Source organism: Centroberyx affinis, unplaced genomic scaffold, assembly GCF_046629955.1.
Source record: "Centroberyx affinis isolate AG114_WGS23_722 - 3 ecotype Tasmania unplaced genomic scaffold, CSIRO-AGI_Caff_v1 ptg000300l_1, whole genome shotgun sequence".
NCBI classification, from domain to species: domain Eukaryota; kingdom Metazoa; phylum Chordata; class Actinopteri; order Beryciformes; family Berycidae; genus Centroberyx; species Centroberyx affinis.
Genome location: NW_027278978.1, coordinates 73,151 through 87,890, shown reverse-complemented (window position 1 = coordinate 87,890; position 14,740 = coordinate 73,151). Strand labels below are relative to the sequence as shown.

Below are 14,740 nucleotides of genomic sequence, written 5' to 3'. Positions count from 1 at the left end.
GACTGTTTACCTTAAGATTTATTAACCAAGATATAAGATTAACCAAATATCAACATAAAATACGCCAATCAGTAAAATCAATGGTGTGTGAAGTTCATGGATGAGTGGAAGGTGTAATGATGTAATGTGTAAACAGAAACTCGAAACAACACCAAACCTAACTCCAAGGGAGTGACAGAGAGAATGACAGAGTCAGTTTATATGGGTGCTGGCCAGCACAGGTGTTACATGTGTAATGGGGAGAAGTCTCCCCTTGGTATGTAGATAGGTAACCCCCATGATAGGCTAAGGTATGGTGACACCTCATGTCTTGTTGTGCTGCCCATAAATCACCAGGGCCCAGTATTTCAAAACCTTTAATCTAGATCAGAATTATCCGGATAGGATTAAATCTCAAAATTGGGTATTTCAAAACCAGAAGATGTGATCCTGATCTTACAAAATCGGGATACGTATTTGGTAATCCAATCCTACCCAGAATCCAGATCAAATGTTGATTTTGGGTATTTCAAAACTGTTAAATGGAGATTAGGATAGGTTTGATGCTAAAAATCAGGATTATCCTAATCCCACTGGAAGGGTGGATCCAGCATGGATTCAAGGTGGATGTAGAAACATGTAGGACACATGACACATATTTAATCATTCTTTCATTCAATGCTTGCATATTAAAGTAGCACAGACCATGCCAAAACAATACACTATGAGAGGGAATGGAAGTTGTGAACAGGAAAGGGAGGCACAGCATCAATGTGCAACTTGTGGTAAACTAGGAGCACAATTGAACTCTTAAATGGGGTGTTGAGAAGGCGCTTTGCATGCCTGAACTACCTGCCTGTAGACCCACAGTGAGCATGCGACATAATTCTCACCTGCATCGTGCTTCATAATATCACTGAAGAACGCAAGGTTCCTCACTGTGATGGGAGGGGGAATCACTCACAGCCCCAAGTAGATGGCCCTGACCTCCCACTGGCAGCACTGCAACCAGATGGAGCAGCTGGACGGTCAATGAGAGACGCTTCAGTGAACCATTATTTTACTTACTCAATAAAAACATTAGTATGCTGACAAAACAGTTTTGTATTTGACTTTTTCTTAATCCAGTGACACACTTCATATACATACCGTGTTAATGAAATGTTGTATTACTTTGAGCAACGGATGGCGGCCTATCCAAAGACTGCAAATCTAGATTCTGTAATCCTGATCTTGGGGTATCTGGATCAGAATGATCCTATCTGAAAAGTCTTTGAAAAACCAGGATAAAACCTACAAGATAAATTTTATCTGGGATAGCAAAAAAGGGATTACAAAATCTGGATAATTCTGATCTAGATTAAAGGTTTTGAAATACTGGGCCCAGATCAGAGGGGTTTTCCAGAAAGCAGGATTGGCAACTTATCCAGATCTGTTAACTCAGAATTCACGGAAATCCGTGATTTTCTCTTCCAAAAACGGAGATCCGAGTAAGTCTAGATCAGTTACTATGGCAACTTATGTTCTCAAGCTAACCTGCTCTGTGGCACTTGAGGCTGACTTGAGTTAAACCCGACTGAGTCAGTTCGTTCAACTTTTCTGGGAGATGGCAATGTCATGGGAGATCCCGTCAACATGGAAGCTCAAATTATTTGTAGGGCTTTACGTCGAGAGAGGCTGACCGCAATATATTTTATCACACCCACCTGTAGCATATCATCATGAGCATTACCTGTCCATGTTCCTAAACAAAATGTGGGCATCTAACATTAACCCAGTAGGGTGTATGGCATGCCATCTGCCTTAAGCATGCCAGGTTTACCCCAGAAAGAGGGCCAGTTATCTAAGAACATGAAACCCTATTGTTTACAGTATTTGGCCAGCCAGCGATTAAGGGTGACTAGCCTGCTGTAGATATCATCATTAAGAGTGACGGGAAGGGGACCAGAGACGATTAAACGATGCCGACTCATCTTGCTGGCGAGGTCACATATCCTGACTATGCTGTGCTTTGTGACCTCAGATTGTTTCATCCTAGTATTGTTGGTGCCGACATGTACTACGATGTTATCATGGGTAGCGTGGTTGTTGTGTGCACTATCCTTGTATCTATGCCTGTTTGCTAGCACCCTAAGGGTAGCCTCTATGTTGGGAACTCTGGCCCCTGGTAGACAGACTATTTCGGCTGGCTCTTCTAGCCTAATGTTGCGGGTAACGGAGTCTCCAATATCTCACCCATTGCCGAAGGGGCTGCGCTATCTGGGGTGTCATGACCAGTGTTGGGCAAGTTACTTGGACAATGTAATATATTACTCTTTACTTATTACTTCTTTAAAAAGTAATCACACTACTTTACTTAGGAAAAGTAGAGCAGCAAACTTCCTAAACTGAACAGCCGCTCCACAGACGCTAGATGGGGTCGGGGTATTGTACTTCATGTAAATGTTTTTGATGTTTGAGAACTGGTTGGGTGTCTCGATCCCAAATCCTCCTGAATAATCCATCACTTCTTTTTCTGCTAAGTAGCTAGAAAGTCTCTGTGACTTGATCTGGATGTGAATTCACCAGGCAAACATCTTCCAAGGTAACAGAATTGTTTGATGAATACACTCCCTGAATTTCATTAGAAAGGAAGGAGTCAAAAATTAAGGGGTGTTTAAGGGGGTTTTGATGGGGTCTCCTTCATTAATAACTCCCTTAATTAAATTTTGCACATTTTGCATGAGTAAAGGGGTGAATAATAATAGAAATGTGACACTGATATTTTCTGATGAGACAGGAATGAAATCAAATTAGAGTCTGCCTTCTTCCCTGAGACTGTTGATTAATGATCTCTCTTTCCCTCCCTCTCTCTCTCTCCCTCCCTCCTCTCGCTCTCTCTCTCTCTCTCTCTCTCTCGCTCTCGCTCCCTCCCTCCCTCTCGCAGTATCATTCACATTCACTTACTGGCGAGGCAGCAGGCTGTTTCCAACATGAAAAGGTATTGTAGCAAACACTTTTCATTTTTAGAGTATTATTCTTCAATCTGTTAATGCTTACTGTTGATTGATTTAACTGTAATAAGACAATCATACAGAAGAAGCCTCTGTTTGTGATTAGGAGGGTGAAACTCACTGTTTCAGTTTGAAATATAAAACACTTTGTGACAGTTTGTGAACACATCAGTGTTTGAGTGTTAACGTTAACGTTAACTTTTAATCAGAGCAGGAAGGCTCTTTGGTTCACTGTAGACGATGAGGTTAAACTTCACCATTTGATAGATGCGTCATAAAACTACTTCCTGATTCTCTCCCACAGACTTCAGATTGGACTCTGATCCTGATGTTATTTTATATGGCTGGTTGTTCATGTTTATTCAGGTCAAGACCTGTATCAAAATTATATTGATGATTGATTGATGTTATCTGATCATCTTTCCATGCAGTTACTTTATATTTCAATAAAAGCATGAGTGATGAAATACATGCTGCTTAATGCACTTCATAGACTTTCACTGTATCAACACTGTTTCTATTACAACACATACTCTTAAAGGTTTATTCCACTAAAACACTGCTGCTCCTACTACTGCTCTGTAAACATTTAAAGGCACATTCCACTTACACACTACTTCTACTACTACTTCTACTATTAAAGGCATATTCCACTGAAACACTACTTCAGCATACTTCAACATATTTATAATTTTAATGGTATACTTCACTAAAGTGCTATGCTACCACTACTCATACTTTTTTAAAAGGTATACTGCACTGAAACACTATTTCAACTACAAGTCATAATTTTAATGTACAGTATATTCTGCTAGAACTCTGTTACTGCTACTACACTGTTTGTAAGACACTTTTATTCAAATTGTAAACAACTTAAATTAACTCCGTTAATAAATTCAGCGGTCATAGGCCTACTGAAGCAAGCACACTTAAAAAAATCTACTGAAAATTTAAACTCTTATTATTCTTCTTTCATGCACTTTTTAGGACATAATTCAGCTTGTATCAGTGAAGCTAGCAATGCCATACAACCTTTCAGATATTCACCGTATTACATTTAGGCTACAGTTAGCTCTATTTTAGGTATTTCACTGACACTCTTATCCAGAGTGACTTCCTTCATTTATGAGTGTATCAGTACAGTAAGCTTCAATCACAAAAAAAAAAAAAAATTAAGTCAACAAAATAAAGGAGGCCAAAGCTGCAGTGACCATAAAATATTCCTGTTAACCTGGGATTTTATTAAGAGAGCCAACAGCATGAGAGAGGAGAAATAATTCATATAATTCATTCAATAATTCTTCTTATCATTATTATTTTGGTGTGCTGATACTTTTTGTGTTTAGACCTAGCTGGTAGTTCTTGGGTATCCACCTGCTGCTGTGGCTGCTTCAGAAAGTGAATGTCCTGCCTTAGTGTTCTTCTTCTCTGTCTACCAGGATCCAGCAGGAGAGACCAGACTCTCCTCAACCCAGCTGTGTGTCCATGAAGAGCGACCAGTCAAAGGATGACGAAATGTTTTTTAAAGATGAACACCATTCTTCTGAAAAGATGTAAGTTGTTACTAGCATTAAAATGTTACTGTATTCATGCTTTAACTAATGCAGAGAACATTTGCTGAGCATGCATGCTCTTTTTCAGCATCACTCTTCTTCACATATAGTAATATATTCACACCTGGGAGCTGCCCAGTGTAACCAGTCTGTCACTGTTAGACACTGGGATTCGGGCTTCAGTTTCTTGAACTTTGGAGGAAGTTGTGGAGGGAGGGAGGAGTGTTTCTCATTTACTCTCCAGCAACTGTCAACCTGCTGGTCAAAAGCCTGTCTGTCTAACCTTTTTCCACCATCAGTCCTGCTTTGTCCATCCTGTGTTTCTATCAGGATCCAGCAGGACAGACCAAACTCTCCTGTACCCAGCTGTGTGTCCATGAAGAGTGACCGGTCTATGCGTATCCCTATTCTGCTCAAACATGGACACCACTCTATTGATAAAAGTTCAAAATTGGTCTGGCCCTTCATACTGTTAGCCAGTAAACACTCCTGTGTGCAGTTTTTATGCTGTTTTTATGTTTGTTTGTTTTTTAGCTCTCTCGAACTCTAAAGGAACAGTTGTTTTGGAGAAGGCTGATATGATGCAGTGCCAGCTAGCTCACTGTGTGTTAAACTGACATGAGGGGGAGAAGATACTGACAACATTTTATTTGTGGGTGAACTATTCCTTTAAGTGTACATCACTGTAGAACCTTGAAACATTTGAATCTGTGAATTCAAGTAAAGTGTGTGTGTGTGTGTGTATGTGTGTGTGTGTGTGTGTGTGTGTCCCAGACTCCACCAGAAGAGGTCAGAGGTTCCTAGTGGTCAGTCTGCCCAGGAGCATCAAACAGACCTGGACTCCATATTTATGGTGTGTAAATGCACAACAACACCTTTTACTTCACCAACAAGTGAAATGCAAAACAAACATTCAGTCTCTGCACTCTTTAGACCAGTGGACTTTCAGTCTATGCAAGATGGATCTGATGTTGTGTTCCATGATTTTAATAAGAAAGTTGAATTCATATGTTATTCTGTTCCAGCTGCTTGAGGAGAACATCGTCACCTTTGTGAAGAACGAGCTGAAAAGTTTCCAGAGGGCTCTGAGTCCAGATTACCCAGAATGCTTAGAGAGGCAGAGGGATGATGAGGAGGTGGTGGACGGTGAGGAGGAAGAGCAGAGAAGGAGCAGAAAGGCTTTTCTGAAGATCACACTGCACTTCCTGAGGAGAATGAAGCAGGAGGAGCTGGCTGACTCTCTGCAGAGCAGTAAGAGGCTTTTAACAGGTTTAACATGATTGAAAAACATTTGCCAAACGAGACCTATTGTCACAGCAAACCAAACCCTGGGCAAACTGTGCATGACACTGACCATAGCGTTTGTCTAGGGCTTCCAGAGCCAGGCTGCTCGTGCATACATGATTACTCAAAGATGCTCAGGAGATAGGTGTTTGGCTGCCAGGCTGGAAAAGGGAAATGAGCTTACCTGTTGCCAGCAAGGAGGTTATGCTGTCCCAGCGCACGCCCTCGTAGTCCCCGCTCATGAAACCCAGCACGCTCCTCCGCTCTCGGAATCCGGTTCGCCTCGGCGCTCTGTTGACAGTTCATTTAGTTAACTCATGAGACGCAGACCAAACTAAACTTTAAACTTTTGGGAGAGGCCAAACACTTCTTGTCCGTGACCTTTTCTGGTCATTGGCAAGTCGCAAAACACAAGAGAATTCCCTCGCCATTTCTCGTGGGCTCCCCCCCCCGTGCCATACTCACACATGGACTGAAGATCCCCCAATCACTCCGACACTACCCCCCTTTCACAACTACCGCCGGCTGTGTGATTAGGTAAGCCCACCCCCCAACCTGACAGCCACTCCGGACAGCCAATCGGGTATGGTGTGCCGTGACACTATTCAGTTCAAGTTTGAAAGGTAACTGAGCACAATGCCTCTGGATAATCTGGTAAAATTATTAATTTGTTAATGTGAGTGTAATACACAGTGACAGTGGTGCACGTTGGGAAAAAATCAGCACCACACCAGTTGCCTTTCACATTGAGCTGAACACACAGTCAGGTTTGTCCACTCCATAGTGATGAGCTGAATAGATGCCATGGAGTTACCAGGAAATGTTCACATTTCTCATGTTTACCGAAACTCATTAACGTTATTTGTTCTTTGTTCATTCAGAAACTTTTGCTCCCATCTGCCAACATCAACTCAAATCTAATCTGAAGGAGAAGTTTCAGTGTGTGTTTGAAGGAATTGTTAAAGCAGGAATCCCAACACTTCTGAATCAGATCTACACAGAGCTTTACATCACAGAGGGAGGGAGTGGAGAGGTCAATGATGAACATGAGGTCAGACAGATTGAAGCAGCATCCAGGAAACCAGCGAGACCAGAAACAACAATCAAATGTGTAGACATCTTTAAACCCTTACCTGGAAGAGATCAACCAACCAGAACACTGATGACAAAGGGAGTGGCTGGCATTGGGAAAACAGTCTTAACACAGAAGTTCAGTCTGGACTGGGCTGAAGACAAAGCCAACCAGGATATACAGTTCACATTTCCATTCACTTTCCGAGAGCTGAATCTGCTGAAAGAGAAAAAGTACAGCTTGGTGGAACTTCTTCATCGCTTCTTTAATGAAACCAAAGAAGCAGGAATCTGCAGGTTTGACAAGTTCCAGGTTGTGTTCATCTTTGACGGTCTGGATGAGTGTCGACTACCTCTCGACTTCAAGAAGAACGAGATCCTGACTGATGTTACAGAGTCGACCTCAGTGGACGTGCTGCTGACAAACCTCATCACGGGGAAACTGCTTCCCTCTGCTCGCCTCTGGATAACCACACGACCTGCAGCAGCCAATCAGATCCCTGCTGAGTGCGTTGACATGGTGACAGAGGTGAGAGGCTTCACTGACCCACAGAAGGAGGAGTACTTCAGCAAGAGATTCAGAGATGAGGAGCAGGCCAGCAGAATCATCTCCCACATCAAGACTTCTTGAAGCCTCCACATCATGTGCCACATCCCAGTCTTCTGCTGGATCACTGCTACAGTTCTGGAGCATGTGTTGAGAACCAGTGAGAGAGGAAACCTGCCCAAGACCCTGACTGAGATGTACATCCACTTCCTGGTGGTTCAGTCCAAACTGCAGAACGTCAAGTATCATGGGAGAGCTGAGACAGATCCACACTGGACTACAGAGAGCAGGAAGATTATTCTCTCTCTGGGAAAACTGGCTTTTGAGCAGCTGGAGAAAGGCAACCTGATCTTCTATGAAGCCGACCTGACAAAGTGTGGCATTGATATCAGAGCAGCCTCAGAGTACTCAGGAGTGTTCACACAGATCTTTAAAGAGGAGCGTGGGCTATACCAGGACAAGGTGTTCTGCTTTGTCCATCTGAGCATTCAGGAGTTTCTGGCTGCTGTTTATGTCATTGTTTCATTCATCGACTCTCAGTCAACATCCTGGTTATCTACGCTATTAAGAGACAAATCTCAGGTAAATCAGCTCTGCCAGAGTGCTGTGGACAAGGCCTTACAGAGTCCAAATGGACACCTGGACTTGTTCCTCCGCTTCCTCCTGGGCCTTTCAATGGAGACCAATCAGACTCTCCTACGAGGCCTGCTGACAACGAGAGGAAGTAGCTCACAGACCAATCAGAAAACAGTCCAGTACATCAAGCAGAAAATCAGGGAGAATCCGTCTCCAGAGAGAAGCATCAATCTGTTCCACTGTCTGAATGAGATGAATGACCGCTCTCTAATGAAGGAGATCCAACAGTACCTGAGATCAGGAACTCTCTCCACAGCCAGACTCTCCCCTGCTCAGTGGTCAGCTCTGGTCTTCATCTTACTGTCATCAGGAGAAGAGCTGGACGTGTTTGAGCTGAAGACATACTGTGCTTCAGAGGAGGCTCTTCTGAGGCTGCTGCCAGTGGTCAAAGCCTCCAAAAAATCTGTGTAAGTGCATAGATAACGGAATAGATTCAATATATGACTTTTATATAAGAGAAAAAAAAGACTTTTATACTTTTAAAGTCGTTGTTCATCACTAATTCTTCCTCAGACTGAGTGGCTGTGAACTGTCAGAGAGAAGCTGTGAAGCTCTGGCCTCAGTTCTCAGCTCCCAGTCCTCTAGTCTGAGAGAGCTGGACCTGAGTAACAACGACCTGCAGGATTCAGGAGTGAAGCTGCTCTCTGCTGGACTGGGGAGTCCACACTGTAGACTGGAAACTCTCAGGTCAGGATTACTGTTACTGTTCAACAGACGGCCATTTAAATTCTGCTTTACATGCACATTTCAGTCAGAGACACTTGCGTCATAGGAGTTTAGACCATTTATTGCAAATGGTTATACAGTTGTTCGAGTTGAAAGAAAGCAGCACACCCGTATAATAATAAAAAAGAATATAACAAAAAAAGACGTCACCTCATTTTCACCAATTTAGTTTTTGGCCATGACTGCTAACGCATTTCGGTATTACACCTTCATCAGAGCAACCTATTAAACCTAAATACTGTTTTAAACCAATTACTTTGTATTTAATTGTCAAATTCAATAAGTCAGCACCCATATTAAGCCACTGCCTCCACCAAAAGGTGTTACTCTATCGGTGCAGCAATCAGCATAGCGTTCTCCCCGTCTTCTCCACACTTTGACCCTACGATCCAACTTCAGTAGGCAGAATCTGGACTCATCGCTGAACATAACGTTCCTCCACATGTTCAGGTTCCAGTGCAGGTGCCAATCAGGTACCTGATTGTCAGCACCTGGGGGTACCGGAAGCTCAAAACAAGAGTCAATAGCAACAGCAGAATAAGCTGTTTGGCATTGGCAGAGAAGATTTGGCAAATTTTTCATGAGCGCAACCCACATACTCAGCTGTGCTGCTCATCCCACAAATGCATGTTCCTTACAAATGGGGCACCATTTAAAAGGGAAATAAACAGGCTTTCCAACGGTATAAAATGTATTGCCAAGAAGCATTGTTACAACAGAGAAATAATCTACCAAACACAAATTTCCGAACTTTTTGTTCGATGTTTATAAGAGAAAGTTTCCAAACGAGCCGCCATGTTTTTCCAGTTTGAAATCCGGGGCAGAAACACACCATGACAGTGCAAACAACATGATATCACGTATACCACCATGACTGTGTACGTCTTCACACCACTTCTCGCGCGACTTTCAACAATGGGAAGTCAGTCAGTCAGTTAGCTACTTTCTCTTCTAGGCCGGTCCCAGAGGCCCGGCAAAAACAGAATCATGTTACTATGCCATTTCCCCAGAGTCACCAACTATAAAATACGCCCCCTTGTACAAGCCAGTCAGATTTTGCTCCAGTTTCTATGTAGACACTGGACTGTCTGAAATCGACCAATCAGCGCTAAGAGGAGAGCGGGCCTTCCACAACGGCCAGCCATCAGAGCAGTGACTCATTAGCATAAGAAGCTGCTTATGTAAAATGAACTAAACGATTTTTACTGAAAAAAACTTAACAGATGTATTTTATAGACACCAGGTAATTATATCAAATTGCTGAAACAGCAAAAGATACCCCTTTTAAAGGAGGGGTCAAAACTATTTGAAGACAAGTTTTGACTGTTGGAGAGAGTGTTTGCTGTGTGTGTGTGTATGTGTGTGTTGTCAATCAACAGTCATGATGGCAAAGGCCCAGGTTGAAATAATAATAATAACCAGAATTATCTTTTAAGATAGGAACTCTGCTGTGGTCATTATTGAAAGTTATCGAGATTATTTTATTTCAAAATCGAGGAAAATTTAACTGAGATGATTACCAATATTATTTTTTACTGGAACACACTATGCCACACTATGTCGCTGTTTGCTGCTTGTGTGTGTGTGTGTGTGTGTGTGTGTGTGTGTGTGTGTGTGTGTGTGTGTGTGTGTGTGTGTGTGTGTGTGTGTGTATGTGTGTGTGTGTGCAGGCTGTCAGGCTGTCTGCTCACAGAGGAAGGCTGTGCTTCTCTGGCCTCAGCTCTGAGCTCCAACCCCTCCCATCTGAGAGAGCTGGACCTGAGCTACAATCATCCAGGAGCCTCAGGAGTGAAGCTGTTCTCTCCTGGACTGGAGGATCCACACTGGAGACTGGACTCTCTCAAGTATGGACAGGCAACGTCTGTGAAGGCTGAGAGTCACACACATTTTCTCTGTCACACTGACAAGCTGAGGAATACTGTTTCATGTTTAATGGTGGATATGAGTGGAAATCATTCATAGGGAAGGTTTTTAAATGTTTCCATCATCAAAGAGAATCTGCTGGTCTGACTTTGTTTATTCCTCCAGTGTGGACCATGGTGGAGTGCAGTGGTTGAAACCAGGCGTGAGGAAGTGTAAGTGTGTATTTAGTTTGATTCATGAAAACAAAGCAGCAAACACTCAACTATTGAGATGGAAAGCCCATCTACACCATAGTATGTGACATCCATTCATAACATCATGTGTTATAATAAGAAAGTAATTGTCATACTGTCAGTAAATCAACAAATAACCAGAACAGGTGTATTAGATAAGAAACTGTTTATGTCAAACTCCCTGTATGTCTTGTATGTTGCTGATCCGAACAAAATTGTCCACGTGTGGACAATAAAGGCATTCTATTCTATTCTATTCTATTCTATTCTAAACTGCTGCTGTATTGAGTCTTGTTCTCTCCATCAGATGCCTGTGAACTCACACTGGACCCAAACACAGCACACAGAAAGCTCCTCCTGTCTGAAGACAACAGAAAGGTGACATGGGTGACAGAGGAGCAGCCATATCCTGATCACCCAGAGAGATTTGACTGCTGGTATCAGCTGTTGTGTAGAAATGGTCTGACTGGTCGCTGTTACTGGGAGGTCGAGAGGAAAGGAGGGGTTCATATAGGAGTGACTTACAGAGGAATCAGCAGGAGAGGAAGGGGTGATGACTGCTGGCTTGGAGGGAATGAAAAGTCCTGGTGTCTGATCTGCTCTGGTAACAGTTACTCTGCCTGGCACAGTAACAGACCAACAGTCATACCTTCCCTCTCCTCCTCTGTCTCTAACAGAGTAGCAGTGTATCTGGACTGGCCTGCTGGCTCTCTGTCCTTCTACAGAGTTTCCTCTGACACACTGATCCACATCCACACCTTCCTCTCCACATTCACTGAACCACTCTACCCTGGGTTTGGGTTCTGGTCTGGGTTTGGTTCCGCAGTGTCTCTGTGTCAGATAGAGGAGGGAGAGAGAACCATGCAGACTGCTGACCAAAGACAGCTGCTGAAATGATAGTTCACTCTGGACAGGATCACACACACACACACACACACACACACACACACACACATGCACACACACCTTAATGTGAGAATAATATTTGTATTTTCCTTTAAATTTGATTAGAATTGCCCTAAAATAAACCAATATCTTGTTCTGTTGTTTTATAAGTTGTGAGTCATTTCATCTTAAAATCAAGGAATGTCAAATTGTCTCAAGTGTGATGTCGTTTTTTGGCCCAAATAAAGTATTTTGCCCCCCCCTTTCAGTCTTAGGTGAGTAGGTAATGACTTTACATACAGGCATTAATATTGAATTTTTCTGTTTTCCATGCTTCTTCTGTTCTGCATTTCTTTATTACTTGAGGTGAATCTGCCAGACAGACTTCGCTTAGCATTCAGCATTTCATGGCTTTGTGAGGAGAACACAACATCCACACCACGGTTGTCAGCAAAATATTTTTAAAACTTCAGTAACGCGTTAAACTATATAACTTCATCATATGTCATTTCTACTGACATTATTTCACCCATTTTAAGAACAGAACGATTTGTAAATGGGATCCAAAAATCCATTTCATTTTATTCTTCGGTGGGATCTAGATAAGAAAGCAGCATCATGAGAAACATGAAAGTCACAGACAAACAACATACGAAAATATAAGAAAGCAAAATAACCGACAATCAATGTCACATTAAAGAAAGAGCAGAGTCAGATTTTATGTCAAAGTACTCCAACAGGCAGCAGACAAGTTCCATCATTTCATATGGAACCACTTTTCCATTCTATTTTACCCTTTTTTGGAACTCACTCAAGAAAAATCAAGGTACATTTTACTCCAGGTTTAATAAATGATTAACGATTTTCAAAAGAATTTCATAGTACATCCTTTCTTATGTTATTCTACTCAATTGTACCCATTTTGGAACCTGTACTCCCAAAACACAGGCCGATTTTACCTGAGAAAACAAAACAGCAAAAACTGAGACAAAACATTTTAGACTGTAAAAAACTCTCTTTAGACCGGCAGAGCGATAACAGTGACAGTGTTGACAAGCTCAGAGTTTATAGCAGCTCTTCTTTGTGTTCAGGTCATATTGTGTTCAGGTCCTGGATCTGTTCAGGAGGTTTTAGTGGAGTGAGGTCGCCCTCTTGTGGACTGTACTGCTACAGCATGCGTGCAGGTCGGCTGCTTTACTGTAGTTTTATATTGTTGCTCTGCTCTCTGTCTCTGCTGGGAAAGTAAAACAGCGGCTTATTGAACATTTTCTGTCTCTGTCTATACAGGAGTAGTATGATAAATACATGCGGTAGGTGTATAGGTAGTGTGTGGTGAATCATATTGTGCTGTTGTAATATAGACTCTAGAGGGCAGTTTCAGATCGGCAGCTCCCCCTGCTGGACTGACAAGGAAAGGACTGCTATAAAACATGATGCACATGGTATTCTGGATGCTAGCTCACATCCTATTAGAGCAGAATATCAATATCAGCATTAACCCAGCTAGATAATATTCCCACTGTAAGGAATCAAAGACTTTGAGTCCATTACATTTCAAAGCAAATATCCTGTGATTTTATTTATATTTTATATTTTGGTTTGATTTATTTATTTATTTAAGAATGTTGCTGCCTGTCCTACGGTCCTGTAGATTTATGATATAGCCTGATGTTTTCTATGGTTCATCTGCATAGTAGTATATCATTCTGTTAAACTCTGAATAGGGCCTCTATGTGAATGCTGAACAGTAACAGACAGTAACGTCATATCCTGTGTATTGTTAAAATATTACTCCGCTCCATGTATCAGACACATGCATGCAGTTAACAGTAATTTTGATGGAAACATTTAGTGTAAAAAAAAAATGTGAGCAGTTGGTAAACACTTAACATGGACTTTTACTTTTGATGCTTAAAGTGCATTCAATACTTGAATCCATTCACTCAGAACTTGTATTTTCATCTTCTGAGTGCTGTTGTGTCAGGATTGTTCTGTTTTTATTTCAACTGCAGGATTTGTGTTCTTCTACAACCAGTCTTTAATATGCTGCTTCACTTTGGTAGAGCATTTCCACTGTTCAGTAAACACTCCTGCACATCACTCCAGCGGCAGACTGCCTCCAACATCAGCTGCACACTGTCACAATGATCCAGCTTTCAGTATTGATCCTGGAAAACAGGCCTAACTACTGTCCAATACGTCTGATCCAAGACACAGAATGGAATAATATGATCTGAATCTTCTTTGCCCTGTTTGTGGGATTCTGTATCGGGGCTCAGACCAGGAAACACTTACGCTCTTCAGCAAGAAAGACCTTCATCAGAGCTTTAAGAAGTGTTACTGTATGAGCTTATAGGCGAGGTGAACGATCATTCACAAGCCAACATAACAACACAACAACCAATCAGAGAACAGAGCTCGTCCTTTAGCAAAGTGTTGAACATAATGTAACGCCCAATGGTAGTAATAATAATAATAGTGACAATAATAATGATAATGATGATAATTATAATAATAATAATAATTATTATTATTATTATAATAATACACTTTATTTTTTATAGCACATTTCATATAAAGCGTAAATGCAGCTCAAGGTGATTAATAAGTAAACAATTAAACACATAAGGGAGACAGTGTAAAAAGAAAGCTACAACTCAAACATGAAAGTTGCAACCAACAACAGAAAACAATGCAAACATTAAAATACAATATATGTCACTTAAAATAAAGTAAAAAAAATAAGTAAAGTAAGTAAAATCTCTAGATATAATCACAATGGAAGAGTTTAACTTCCTGTCACATGCTCCACCTCAGCAAGACACTTTTTTTTTATATTGCAGCTGAAGTCAGACAGATTTTAGATCTACACTCTCATTCTCACTCTGTCATTGAATTTTAAAGCGATATAAATTTCTCCTCCTCCATGCATTACATGTCTGTGTGCTGGTCTGCTAAACACTAGTTAGG

At 41.6% G+C, this 14,740-nt stretch overlaps 1 pseudogene; it reads left to right on the top strand.

Annotated features, from left to right (window-relative positions):
- The first annotated feature begins 4,498 nt into the window (after positions 1-4,498).
- Positions 4,499-11,904, top strand: LOC139640872 (protein NLRC3-like; annotated as a pseudogene).
- The last annotated feature ends 2,836 nt before the right edge of the window (positions 11,905-14,740 follow it).